The 14,308-nt window shown below is 33.7% G+C and overlaps 1 pseudogene; it reads left to right on the top strand.

Annotated features, from left to right (window-relative positions):
• The first annotated feature begins 12,838 nt into the window (after positions 1 to 12,838).
• LOC128590548 (nucleoside diphosphate kinase B-like) lies at positions 12,839 to 13,281 on the top strand (annotated as a pseudogene).
• The last annotated feature ends 1,027 nt before the right edge of the window (positions 13,282 to 14,308 follow it).

A 14,308-nucleotide genomic window follows, 5' to 3' on the forward strand; every position in this document is an offset into this window, starting at 1 on the left:
CTAAGCCAGTCACAGAAGGATAAATACTGCATTAGTCCACATATGTATGGTATCTAAAATAGTCGCTAACAGAATCAGAGAGTAAAATAGTGGTTATCAATGGCTAGGTAGACAGGGATAAATGGGAAACTGCTTGTCAATAGCATAAAGTTTCAGTTATTTAAGATAAATAAGTTCTACGTATTTTGTCCTATGTTTTACTTACAGTTCAGAATACTGTATTGTACAATTAATAGTTTGGTAGCAGTGCAGTTCTCATGTTGTGTTCTTAACACAAAAAAAATGAAATTTATAAAAATCCAAAAATGTTCAAAAACATAAAAATCCCTTGTAAGTATAAAAAAGAGCTTTTAGAAGAGCTAGATCAGAATGTGCCATTCACAAATTATGGGAGATGACAAGGAAATGCTGTAACAGACTATTATAATGTAAATAATAGAAGTAATAAACTTATCTAAAAATAATGGAAGTGCTGAGTACTTTGGTTTTAAATTTTAGGCTAATTACATAACCTCCTAGTTTGAACACTGGTTTCTCATGGCAGACATCTCCCCAATACCTACTCCGAGCTCCAGGCAGGGTTAGTTTGTTAGTAAGGGAGAAGGAACCAGAGTGAGAGCAAGAGAAAGAAAAGGAAGAAAACAAGTTAAAGGTCTGATAATATGACACTAGCATTCCAATTAGGAGAATTAGTTGCTTAAATAGGAATGAGAACACAACATGACATCATATTACTTATTTGTAAAATCATATTTCTTGCCTGTAAAACCAAATACCTAAAGGCACTGAAAATACCTCAAAAAGTTTAAAATAAGAGGTTTAACAACTAAGAATTCTATCTGTCATTACAGTATCAATCTTTGTAAAGACCAACAAAAAATTTTATGTGGGGTTTTACAAAATATGTACAATTTTTGAAAAAAAGACCTCTCAATAAGTCTTCAATATAATAAAAATGAAACCAAACCAGTGATCGCAACTGGGTGGAAGAGCAAACTTATGAGAAATATTTTTCAAGTAAATTATGTATGTTTTTATTCAATCATAAATGCATAGATCACGTATACATTAATGATTAATGCATTTGTGGGGTACAATGTGCTGATTTCATATAGAAGTAGGAGCATTTACACCACCCTGGTTAATATATACCTCATCTCATTTACTTAATTATTGTGTTAAGACATTTATACTCTATACTTAATAGATTCGACGTGTACCCTTGCATTATGCACAATAGGTGTGATCCCACCATTCACCCTCCCTCGATCTGACCTCCCCCCTCCCTTCCATACCATCCCCACCTCCTCCCTCCTTCATCCTGGGCCATAGTTGTGATCTATTCTTCATATGAAAGTGTGAGTGATTGTTCATAATAGTATTGAGTACATTGGATATTTTTGCTTCCATTCTTGAGATACTTTTCTAAGTAGGACATGTTCCAGCTCCATCCATATAAATGTAAAAGAAGTAAAGTCTTCATCTTTTTAAAGTTGCATAATAGTCCATGGTATACATATACTATAATTTATTAATCTATTCATGGGTCAATGGGCACTTGGACTTAACTCTGGTAAGAGTGGCTCACATAACAAAAATCCCAAAACTACAGATGTTGGCGTAGATGTGGAGAAAAGGGAACATTTCTGTACTGCTGATGGGAGTGCAAGCTAATATGTTCCTTTTGGAAAGAAGTATGGAGAATACTCAGAGATCTAAGTGTAGACCTGCTGTTTTATCCTGCAATTCCTCTGCTAGGTGTATATCCAAAGGACCAAAAATCACTTCATAATAAAGATATTTGCACAAGATTGTTCATTGCAGCTCAATTCATAATAGCCAAGTTATGGAAGAAGCCCAAGTAAATTATATTGTAAATAAAGATCAAGATTTGCTTTTTTAAACATATAAAAATGAAATGACATAAAAGCAATTAAGTATTCATTAGATAGAATATATAAATTGAGAAAAATCTATAAATAATTAGTTGTGATGATTAGTTGATGACAACTTTACAGATTAGTTAAATTTTCATCTTAAAAGTGGTTAACAGCAAGCCACATATCATTAATATGACTACCAGGTTATGTTCAAATTTGTGTTTAATGTGTTTAATCTTGGAAAAAATACTATATTTGGTACATTCAATTGCTCTGTTTTCAGGAGGGATATCAGCTACCATTCATCTAGAGTATGCAAGTAGGTACTTAGTCCTTACTTATAGCCAACAATTGAACTGATAGGTTTATGCCAAATTGTATTATTCACAGTTATTTTTAAGAGCATTCCTACTTTGGCATATTTTTCTTATAAATTTCATAAAATGTATTATTTTTAGTGGCTATCTTTCATAATAGAAGAATTTGAATCTTTTTTATTGATTGATACCATATAAGCTGGTTTTGTTGTTGTTTTTCTTTGTTTCTTTGGTTTGGGTTCGTTTACTGATTTGTTCATATTCATTCATAGTGATTGACTAAACAATTTTCATCTGTAAATGCACACTGGAAGTGTTACATATTTGTCAGGTTGATTGAAATTCCTAAGGTAGCTTTACGAATTTGGAGCAGAAAGAAAAACAAAAATTATATGCAGATAATTGGTCAAGAATCTTTCATGACTTACAAAAGTTAAGTATTTAAAAAATTTCAGAATAGATAAACTCGAAAAGAAAGTGTGGTTTTATTATAGGACAATTATTATTTATTATAGGATATTATTCCACTATGAATTTCAACTTGCTGTAAAAAGGGAAGTTTCACTAAAAGGTAAATGTATATGATATGAAGGATACAAATATGACTAACTGCCAATAGTTCTAAGGCTTTTCTATAGCATACAAATAATCACTATTGTTTGATTTATTATATTATTATACATTATTATTTGACAATATTGTGAGAATCACTATAATTTTCTTATTATTTAAAACAATTAATTACATAACTTAAACTATTTAAAAGTCACTGTTATTAATTAATAAGCATATTTTCCCAGATATTTAGTATATTAGTATATTTAGTATATTACATTCAAACACTATATCTTAACTCACTTTACAATGAAATGGTATAAAATTATGTATTTTGTTCTTTAGATATCAACCAGCTCCAAAAACATCGTGTACATTATTTTTTCTGTCTCTGATGATCCCAACTTGTTTCAAGTGTTTGCCAATTTTCTGTTTATAAAATTGGCTTCCTTTATTCTTAGCATGTTAAGACTGTGTAAGCAAAAGTAATTTGCCACCCCTGGCCTAGGATATTTAGCTCATGAGCAATCCTGTCCCCAAATTATAATAATTTAAGGTTTTATCTCATGGCCATGGTGTAAAATAAGACCACTTGAGAGTATTTTTATGAAAGTAGGTATACCAACTACAGAAAAGTTTAATGATTTCATAAATATGTGTAGTTCTCCAGGAACCAGTACCATCTCGGTGTGGAAATCCAGGTCAGCAAAAAGATTTAAAATGTAAATTGCTGCCCAGAGCCCTTGATTTCCAGATCCACTTTATAAAGAGTAGTTTTTAACGTAATAACTAAAATGACATCACTTTCCTATAGACATCAGCTGGCTTAATTACCTAATTACCTAAGTTGCAAAATTACCCATTTTAATACTGTTACCACATATTATGTTCTATTATCAAATTTAAAGTTTAAATATTTAAATCAGAAACACAAGTTATTTTGCTGAATTCTATCTTTTTTCCTAAAGGCAATTAATATATTTCTCAAAAAAGAAAATTAAAAAAATGATTGTAGTCAACAATAAACTATAGTATACTAAAAATAAATTAAAGAGTGGAACTGAGATGTTAAGACAAAAAAATGATAAATTCTTGCAGTGATGAACACCTTACTCACCCTGATTTGAATATTATATAGAGTGTCATAATTACATAGAATCTATTAATGCTTAAGGCAACGAATGACTACTCCTGGAGGGGCAAAAAGATGTTTATGAGTCTTTTTTCCAATTAATAAAGTATTAGCCATCTCCAGCTCCACACAGTTTGTGGAACTTAGCTGAATTTTCTTATGAATTGATATGATCTCCTCCGTCAAAATACAGATTGGTTCTGTAAATCGAGTATTTACCTGACTCAATTGGCTTTGACCAAAGAGGGAAGATAACATAGTTCAAGAAATTTAGTTAAGAACAACACAGATGAAGGAGAAACTATTGATATTTTCACTTGTAAGCATATATACTCTTCTCTTCCTAAATGCATTTTTTGAATGGTATTGGAAAAACTGGATAGCCACATGAAAATGTTAAAACAGGATCTGCATCTCTCCCCACTCAAAATGTAACTCACAATGGACAGATGACTTAAACCCAAGGAAGGAAATCATAAGAATCCGAAAGAAAAAATGTTGGAAAAACTCTTTTAGATATCAGCCTAGTCAAGGAATTTAAAAAAAAGACCCCAAAAGCAATCACAGTAACAACAAAAATACGTAAATGGAATTTGATCAAATTAAAAAGCTTCTGCAGAACTAAGGACATAATCAGAAGAGCAAATAGATCACCCACAAAATGGGAGAAAATATTTGCACTCTGTAGCATCAGATAAAGGACTAAAACCACTCTCTACAAAGAACAAAAACATTAAAAAGTGGGCAAAAGACATGAACAGAAATTTTTCAAATGAAGATACACTAGTGGCCAACAAACTCATGAAAAAACGCTCAGCATCTGTAATCATGAGGGAAATACAAATCAAAACCACAATGAGATATCACCTCACTCCAATGAGAATGGCTCACATTAAACAGTCCCAAAATGACAGATGCTGGAGTGACTGAGAGAGAAAGGAACTCTTATTCACTATTGGTGGCACTGATACTGAGTAAAACCTCTATGGAAAATTGATGGAGATACCTCAAAGAAGTTAAAGTAGACCTACCATTTGATCCAGTAATTGCTGGATACATACTCACAGGAAAAAAGATCTTTTTTTAATGTAGTTTTTTTTTTTATTGTCTGGGGCTGGGCTTGAACCCACTGCCCCAGTATAGGGGGCTGGCACCCTACTCCTTGGGCCACAGGCGCCGCCTGGAAAAAGATCTTTTTTATAAAAAGGACAACTTCCTCTGGATGTTTATAGTATCACAATTCATAATCACAAAGACACAGAAAGAACCCAAGTGCCCACCAATACATGAATGGTGGTATTATGTGGTATTAATAAAATGTGGTATATGCATACAATGGAATACTACTCGGACATAAATAAATGGCAACTCAGTATCTTTTGTGACAACCTGGTTGAAACGGGAAACCATTATTCTAAGTGAAACATCACAAGAATGGAGAAACAAACATATGAACTTAATACTAAGTTGGAAGTAATAGATCAGCACGTAGGTGCACATATGTAAGCAAATCTTAATGAAATTCAAACTGGGAAAAAGAGAGAGGAGAAGATGGGTAATTTACACCTGTTTATGCAGTGCACATTCTGGGTGAAGGGCACACTTATAACTTTTATGCAGTTTGTACAAAAACAAAATATGTAAACAAAACACGTATACCCCATAATATTCTGCAATTCAATAAAATACATTTTTTTCATAAAATTCCTTCAAATATCACAAATACAAATGACTAAGTACATTCTTTTACATCAGGAGAGGCCACAAATCACACCTAGTTGATTGAAGTGGAAGTGGTATGATAAGAAGCACATAAATCCTAATGAATTGCAAGATTCAGTCAGTAAACTTAATGTAATTATTCACCTCGTTGGACTTCAGTCTGCCATTGTGTTACATGTCCTCTGCTTTTCTTCTCTTTTGTGTTCCTCAGTTCATAGTTTCATGCCTTTTTTTGGAGTAATCAACTTTTTTTTCCTTTTATTTATAATTTAGTGGTTTTAACTTTAATTTTACCTCTTTATTTTCCTTTTATTTATAATTTAATGGTTTTAACTTTAATTTTACCTCTTTGCTTTATTTTTTTTATCTTATTTTTACATGTATTTTTCAGTAGTTACTCAAGAGCAGGATTTCTTGACCTTAACACTTAAGTCATTTTGGGATATTATGAGGACTATCTTGGCTATCTTGAGAATTGTAGGAAATTAAGAAAAAAAAATAAAAGAAAAGAATGACTAATTCTCACATTAATTGGATTTAATTTTGGTCAAAGTACACTACTTAAACATTAATTTTTAATTCAACTTGTTAATATGTTGTTTAGGATATTGCATCCTCATTTGCAAGTGACATATGTTTGTAATTTCCCCTTTATAATAATATATTTCCTCAATTTTAATGTCAGGTGTTCCCAGGTCAAATAGAATGATTTTGAAACATTTCTTCTTTTTTCTACTGTCTATAAGATTTGGCATGATCTGTTTTTCGAAATTATTTTTTACTTTTATTTATAAACATTAGTTGTCTTCTTTTTTGTGAGACTTAAAAAAATTAATAAGTTAACTGATGACTCTATACTGAATTTCAGAGTCAAAGCATTCTATAATAGACATACTCTTATTTGACAATGTGAATGTTACTTTCTTTACATTATTATTATTATTGCTTAATATTTCAATGAAGCAATTGTCTGATTCCTTTTCTGAATGTATTTATGTTCGTTTTATTCTTCTATTAATAAAAAATATTAAATAGCAACCCTAGTCTAGTTGATGTCGGTAATATCCCTATCTTTCAGTTGTTACAATAAAAAATCTTCAGATATTACCAAATATCCCCTGGGGCTGAAACCTCTCCTCTAGTAATACTAACATACATCCTTAACTACTTACAGCCTACTTAGAATTTAAATAACATATATTTTACACCTCTACGCTCCTTTTATTTAGAGTTGTCCAGTGCATTACACTGTACAATACCGTCTTACAATTTTTGCTTTGAGTAATTATACTTTTTGTCAAAAAATAAAAAGTTTTAAAATTACATTTACCCAAATATTTTCAACTTCTGAAGCCCTTTAATTCTCTCCAATTATCTGATTTTCTATCCAGTTTTACCTTTCTTCCGCCTAAAGAACTTTATCATTTCTGATATGCAGATCTGGTAGAGACAAATTCTGTTAGTTTTTGTTTATCCGAAAATGTTTTTATTTTGACTGCATTTATTGAAAGGATAGAGTCTGGTGTTATAATTGTTTTTATTTTCTTTCAATGTTTTAGATATGTTTTTCACTATTTTCTATATCCATTATTTCTGAAGAGTATTCAGCAGTTATTCTAATTATTGTTCTGGAAGAGATTTTTTTTTCCTCTATTTCATAATTTTTCTATTTATGTTTGGTTCTTAGTAAATTTACGTGTTTAGGTGTTGTTATCTTTGTTTTAATTTTGTTTGGTGTTTGTTAAGTGAACACCTCAAATATTAATTGAGTCAAATTTGTCTCAACTGCATGCTGCCCAGTCTCATGCCAGGCCACACATGCATGAATTAGAGGTTATTTTATACGTGTAAATGGAGGCTATCCTTCCCTTCCTCTCTCCTTTCGTAGGCATTGTCCTTTATTTTCTGCTAATGGTGATTGCCCCAAGCCATGTCTTATAATCTTGGAAACATGAAAACCGGGTTTTCTACCAGAGTTTTAACTTCCTAGCATGAGAAAATTAAGGCTAACTGGGAAACTCACCCAGTACCTTCTCACTTTTCCAAATACCATTTCCCTGTCCAGTCTATTCCTGATTTTTTTACTCTCTAATTCTATCAGGAAATCTGCCCCTCCCCTCCAGATTTTATAGTTATTTTCTCTGGAGACATTTAACTTATAGGATGAACATGGGACTATTGTGATTTCTGTTTAAAAAAAAAATATTTACAAAGATGATTATTCATGCTTTTTTGCATAACAAATAGAAGTATTAAAACCTTTTCACCCTCTGAGTAATATTCAGGAAATTTGTGTTGTGGTGAATATGTGAAAGTTTGTTGACAGGTGGGGGGAAGTGAGTCTAGGATGATGAAAGTGTTGTGGACAAGGAAATAAAAGTTTTTTTTTAAGGGTGGTGCCTGTGGCTCAAAGGAGTAGGGCGCCGGGTCCATATGCTGGAGATGGTGGGTTCAAACCCAGCCCCAGCCAAAAAAAAAAGTTTTTTTAAGACACACTCACACACACCATCACATCATTAAGGAAAACTAAAGTAATTACTTCTAAATAAAAGGAAAACAAAAAGAAAATGATTTGGCTGAATAAAGGAGTAAAATGTATATTTATTTGCAAGACTTACATGATTACATTATTTTCATGTAGCACTATAAAGACATATAGAATGTTTCATATTAATTTGTTAAAAATTCTTATTTACAAATTGTAGCAGCCCTTATAGCCTATGGCTAGGAGGAGTGAGAGTTGTAAGAAATACCTGTATAGCTTAATAATGGAACACCTTGGTGGAAAGGGCATGGAGAGGGATTTGGCTCTCCTAATAAGTATGAAAGCTCGTGAGATGAGAGCAGTGGTGAATTGGCAGTCTCTACACCTGTGGTGTTGAGAGGCACAAGATCAGCCTTATATTAGGCTGGAGGAGAAGGCAGTCGGGAGCATGCGCATTCTATCACAGACCTGTTTACTCTGACTCTGTCTCCTCTCCTGCCTGCAGAACGCCAGCAGGGCATCTCTCTGCTGAACATTACCAAGCTCTGCTAAAGATATCTTTCTAAGAAGACTGCTTTACTCTCTCTAAGACTCTCACTCTTTCCAGCTGAAGTAGTCAGCCCTCAGGCACCTAAGGGAAATTGTTCCTGAGCAAGGTAGCTTAGTGGTCCGCCTCCAGAAGCTAGTTAAGCCAGCCTGAGACCCGGCCAGTCCCGGGCCCTGACGACAAATACCAAACTATACAGGACACATGGAATTAGAGATGTTCATACAAATAATGGAAACTCAAAATGAAAACAAAAAAAAAAAAAAAGAAAGAAAGAAAGGAAATAGAAGAATTTAACACCCTCAACAGGAAAAAAGAAAAATGCAATCTGTTTAAAATCTACATAATTAATTAGAATAAGTAAATGATCGAACCTTGATCCTAACAAGAAGTTGCAGTTTACTTTATGGCTATCTTTCTAGCCCTGTCATTTATGCTCAGGGCTCTTCTGATTCTGAGGTACAAGTAACTAGATAGACAGTCAAGATGCCTCTTCTGCTCTGTCAACCCCCTACAACCCCTGAAACAAGGTTTTTAAACACAGATTCTACAGAAAACATCAGTCCATGGAAGAACTCTGAAATAAACATGTTTAGTGATATTTTACTACCTTCTATTATAAACTAAATTGGTTCATCATTCATATAAATAACTCCTAGAGCACTATGTCTTTTATGTTTAAATGGGAAAAATTCTTTTTATTATAATTTTATTTACTAAAATTTACTAGTAAATAAAATTATAATAAAATAATTGCTAATTTTAAGTATCACACTATAAACACAAGTGTTTTTAGAGGAGAGGTTTAATTGTTGCATTCTGGTTTCCAGAAAGATTTCTTCATAAACTCATTATATGAGTTTGAGTACCACAATGTTTTCCTACTTATAATTGGCAGCAACTGAAGAAAACATTTATTTCCTTAAATTTAGAATGTTTTGGAAAGTGATCTCTTACTTAAATGTGTAAAATAAAAAGCCATGGTGTAACTGTTCATAAATGTTTTATTTCATTTTACTCAAAATTTAGAAGATGGCTGAAAATGATCAAATCGTAAATATTTATCCACTAGTAATGTCACATTATCATATGAAGTGGTACTAATTTGATATTACTGTCAAACAGTAATATTTGTTTGATGTTTCCAGAGCATCAATAATAAAATAAAAGGAATTTATCTTAATAGAAACTCTACTATATTTGAAATACTTACATTAAAGATCATTTTAGTCCATTTGTATCTTCTAACCTTTGCCTGATGAAGACAGGCAAAAATTAGTAAAACCATGTTGTCATGTATTATTTCAAAATCACACTGAGTTACAAGTTTTATTGTGCTACAAGTACACATACCACAAAATTCAAAGATGACAAAGCATAAATAAGCTGCCATTTTATGCTGATCAAATTCCTTTCCTATCTGGAATCTACCTTCTAATAATTTAAAACTCAAGGACGGTAAGATTATGAAATATTAAAACATTTTAATTCCATATATAATTTAACAATACTCAAATTTATGGTGTCAGTACTTCTTTTCTTATGTCATCGAATTGCTTACTACATATAACTAATTAAATAATCATAGAAATTCCAACTTAGTATGCCCAAAATCAAACTCTCATTTCACCTACAAAACACAATCCTCCCATAGTCACTTACTGCCTTAAATATTAAACTCCACACACAATCAAGTCATGCGAGTTCTCTTTCCCCTAAAAGGTCTAATATGCAATAATTTTCAATCATCTCTGTTAATATTACCCTGACCCAAGAAACCATCAAACTTTACTCAGACTTTGCAATTCTACTGTTCTTTATCTTCCATTTTTGCACCTCCCTTTTCTCTGCGATAGATCAGTCAGAATGATCCCTTTAAATATAAGTTGGATCATCTCACTCCTCTACTCATTGTCCTACAGAGGTTTTCACTTCACTTTTCTTCAAAAATTTCTGTGCTCTCTGCCCTGCAACCTCCATCTCCTCAACTTTGCATTCTTCCTCCTTGCTTTCAACTTGCATCACTCATCCATCTCCTGGCTCTCTTTGAATACATGAAGCACATTTTTCTCCATCCTCATTCCATTGCACTTGGTGTTCTCTCCAAGTGTTCAGTTCTTTTTCTTCCTTAATAGTCATATGTAAAATACTTCCTCACATCTCCTATCATTCCCCATGTCCTTGACCTTGATTTATTTTCAAGGAAAATAAATATACAGGACCCACCATCACTTGATATAGTATATCATCACTTGCATCCATGGATTTAGCCAACCATTGATAAAAAGTATTTGGAAGAAAAATTCCATAGTTCCAAAGAGCAACATTTCAATGTGCCACCCTTTGAGTACTATGTTGAAGACTTGGGAATGAAGTTATGTAAGAGCATTACAATATGAGGTATTAAATTAATCTATTGATGACTTAAACTGCATGGGAGGATGTGGGAATGCTATGTTTAAAAACGATGCCATTTTATAACAGGGGCTTGAGCATGTGTGGAATTTGGTGTGGGAAAGCAGTCTTGGAACTGATCCTTCATTAATAACAAAAAGCAATTGTGTGTGTGTGTGTGTGTGTGTGTATGTGTGTTTTGCATAACACTCCCACTAAAAATAAACCCAGGATAAGGAAAGAAGAAAGACTTTTTTTTTGAAAAAATCTACTTTAAGTACCTGAAAAAAATGATACCACATATATGTACTTAATAAATGTTTGCCCCAAAGTGAATCTTTCTCATCAGCATAAAAACATGCTATGTATTTCCCAACTTAAAATAATATGTCTTTAACCAAATATTTCCTCTAACTACTGCCTCATTACTCTATTGGATATTTTCACTGTCTCTCTTTCCTTATATCCTAGACTCTTCGTAATATATTTAATCAAGTTTTAAGTATGGATCCCCATGTAGCCAAATAAAATAGTCAATAAGACTGCACCACACTAAACCTATAAGTATTAGTTGGCACAATTGATTAAATGCTTTTCTCAGTTACCTCTGGGGAAGAACTCTCTCTTGATTTGCTGCCTACAACACGGGTTAGTTTCAGTCTTTTTCTGGCTATCTATTCTCTTCCCAACTTCTAAGTATTACATTAAATTAGTGTTCATTTTTTTCATCCATTTCTCTCTCTCTTCCTCTGTATATATATGTGCACATAAATATTAAGCTATATAATTTTATTAATTTCCTTAAAATTATTTGATTAAGACTCTAAAATTTAAAGCCCCAATTTCTTCTTGGAACTGCAGATTTGAAAACTTAACTACCTGCCTTTCATCTCTGCTTAAATATTTAAACATTAAAAGGCCATCCATTTAAAGTTTAATTCTCAACCTCTTTCCCCCAAATAGGACATACTAAAGGTGCTTTCTCAATAAAGAGTGCTCTTGTTTTTCTCCTTTCTCTGTTCATAACTTTAGAGTTATCTTTAACATCTTAAATATTTCCCAACCTTACTTCTCACTACTACCTATGATAGCAGCTAGCTAAGCCACCTTAATCTGGAGTCCGTGCTCAATCGTACATCAACTAGCTTACCTTCCTTCTTTCTCTCTTGCCCTCCTCTAGGTAAATCTCCACACAGCATGAGGGTAATTCTTTTAAATCGTGTTTAAGATCACACGATGCTTATGGTCTCAAGCATTTCAATAACTCACCTATCTTCCAACCAGTTTCTATACACTCAATAGATTCCTGCTCTAGGGGCCTTCTGGTCATTTTTTGAGCATGAAAAATATGTTCCCTCCCTAGGCTGTAACTTTTCCCCTCTCTGTTCCCTTCTGGACCGACACAGGGCAGGCTCACCCCCTTGTGCCTCTGATCATCTTCTACAGTACAGTAGGCCACCTTTATGAAACTATTTAACAGACATTGCTTTTCCTTTCACTCTTCCTTCTTTTGCAGCACAGATTTTCATATTTATTAATTTTTAAGCTATGTAAATGGAATATCAGCATCAGGACCAAACAAATTTGTCCAACACATAGCAAATAATGGATATTTGTTAAATGAGGAAAGAAATGAAAGAAATGACACAAAAGATCTAATCCTAACCAAAGACTTACTGCGAAGGATTAAACTCCTCTCAAACTTTAAAAAATAGCTCATTTGGCTTCAGCACTCGGCTTCTGCCGCACAGCTCAGCCCCACCGCCTCCGGGCCCGGCCTGGCCCGGCCCGCCAGCCTCCCGGACCATGGCCAACCTCGAGCGCACCTTCATCGCTACCAACCAGGGCGGCTGCAGCGTGGCCTGCCGGGCGAGATCCTCAAGCTCACAGAGCAGAAGGGATTCTGCCTGGTGGCTGTGAAGTTCCTTTGGCCTCTGAGGAACACCTGAAGAAGAGCTCCGTTGACCTGAAAAACCGCCCGTTCTCCCCTGGACTGGTGAGGTAAATGAACTCAGCCCTGCTGTGGCCAGAGGCTGGGAGGGGCTGAATGTGGTGAAGACCGGCCAGATGATGCTTGGGAAGAAGAATCCAGCGGATTCTAAGCCAGGCACCATTCGTGGGGACATCTGCATTCAATTGGCAGGAACATCAATCATGGCAGAGACTCAGTAAAAAGTGCCGATAAAGAAATCAGCCTGTGGTTTAAGCCCGAAGAATGAGTCGACTACAAGCCCTGTGCTCATGACTAGGCCTGTGAGGAAGAGGTGGACAAAACAGCAGGCCCTTCGATACGGCCAGGTGCGTCCCTGGACACACATCTTCACTTCACGGACTTGGAAGCAATAGGATTGATTATTTTTTCCTAAAGCATATTTACCAATAAAGCCTTTGGAAACTGAGAAAAAAAAAAAAGTTCATCTACTTTCAACATGTAATATATGCATTGCTTCACAAGAATATATATTTCCATGTCTCTACGCTTTATAATTCACATTATGTATGATTTGATGATTTCCAGAGGGGTCATGCCAGAAATGTGGAGATGGTAAGAAGTGAAAGAAAGAAACATTATCTCAACATAAACAAATATGTTTCCTCTTATTCTGACAAGGAATATATTTTTTAAATGTTTTATTCTCAAATTCCTAAATAAAGACTATTATTTTACACATCATTTCTATTCTTATTTAAGTATACATTACTTCAGCTGGATGAGGAAGCCACGTTTTAATCATGAAAATGTAAGAAAAGAGAAATAAGACAAAATATAGTAAAGGAGAAAAATGTTAATCTGTACATCAAAAAGTTTTTCTCTATAGAACAGGTAAGGAGAGGAGGTGTTTAAAAGATGACAAAACTCACTGTGGTTTATTGAGTACTTTACAGACAATGTAAGAAGCAAAGTCGTGCATTGGTCTGTAAGTCAAAAAATAGTGAGTAGTTCAAACTAGGTCACTAGTTTCATAACCTGTAGCAAGTCACTTAACCTCTTTGGATTTCATTTTTCCTATCTATAATATGAAAGTATATGACTCAATTATCTCTAAAATCCACTTCCTCTCTAAGATTGTATAATAATTGGGGGGAAGTGTCTCTAGGGACTCAAAGTGATAAATGCTATCCCTGTCTATTAATGGGAAAATATGAATTTATCAAATTGGTTCAGTTCACTTTAGACCTTAGTGAATAAATTGATTTGAATAGTCTGAACAAACTGATTAGATATACCGACTGGAAACCAGTGAGGCTATATGAGCTTCAGTGCAATTTAATGTT

Source organism: Nycticebus coucang, chromosome 7 (genome assembly GCF_027406575.1).
Source record: "Nycticebus coucang isolate mNycCou1 chromosome 7, mNycCou1.pri, whole genome shotgun sequence".
Lineage (NCBI taxonomy): Eukaryota > Metazoa > Chordata > Mammalia > Primates > Lorisidae > Nycticebus > Nycticebus coucang.